The 863-nt window shown below is 43.8% G+C and overlaps 1 non-coding gene across 1 annotated transcript; it reads left to right on the top strand.

The window, feature by feature from the left end:
• The first annotated feature begins 780 nt into the window (after nt 1-780).
• Nucleotides 781-863, top strand: trnal-uaa (transfer RNA leucine (anticodon UAA)). The gene has a single exon. It is a non-coding gene; the product is annotated as a tRNA-Leu (tRNA).

Below are 863 nucleotides of genomic sequence, written 5' to 3'. Positions count from 1 at the left end.
TGTATTCCTTTGCTGTGTTTGACCTCACCAAAGGCATCACCTCACACTTCTCCAAGTTGAATTCCATTTGCCACTTTTCTGCCCAAATGACCAGTCCATTTCTCCAGCTCTCCTAATGAGCATTTCACCACGTGCCTTGAGCTGAGTTACTCATCACAGAATTCCCACTATCTGATTTACTCTTGTAGCCAGAGTATGTATATGAATGGTCCAGTTAAGCTTTTGTCAATGGTAACCCCCAGGATGTTGATGGTGGGGGGATTCAGCGATGGTAATGCTGTTGAACGTCAAAGGGAGAATGTTACATTCTCTCTTGTTGGAGATGGTCATTGCCTGGTACTTATGTGGTGTGAATGTTACTTGCCACTTAGTAGCCCAAGTCTGAATGTTGTCCAGGTCTTGCTGCTTCTGGACACGGACTCCTTCAGTATCTGAGATGTCCCGAATTTGACCTTTTATGAAACCTTGGTCAGGACTCACTTGGAATATTGTATCCAGTCTTGGTCTCCTCACATGATGGGTGATATTGAGGCTTTGGAAAGGGTACAGAGGAGAGACATTCGACGAATTCCCAGTATAAGACATCTTCGTTATCAAGTTAGACTAAAAGAGTTGGGACCCTACACCTTAGAGAAACTTAGACTGAGGGGTGATCCGATTGAGGTTCATAAATAATGAAGGCTCCAATTTAGCATGGGAGAGGAGTCATAACTTTACATTGTCAAAGGCCAGATGGCATCCGGATCACATTAAATTTCATTTTCAGTGGTGTGTTAATGTACCAGGATGGCCGAGTGGTTAAGGCGTTGGACTTAAGATTCAATAGATATGTGTCTGCGTGAATTCAAACCCCACTCCTGGTA

This window comes from Heterodontus francisci, unplaced genomic scaffold (genome assembly GCF_036365525.1).
Source record: "Heterodontus francisci isolate sHetFra1 unplaced genomic scaffold, sHetFra1.hap1 HAP1_SCAFFOLD_286, whole genome shotgun sequence".
Lineage (NCBI taxonomy): Eukaryota > Metazoa > Chordata > Chondrichthyes > Heterodontiformes > Heterodontidae > Heterodontus > Heterodontus francisci.
This window is presented reverse-complemented; position numbering and strand designations above follow the sequence as displayed.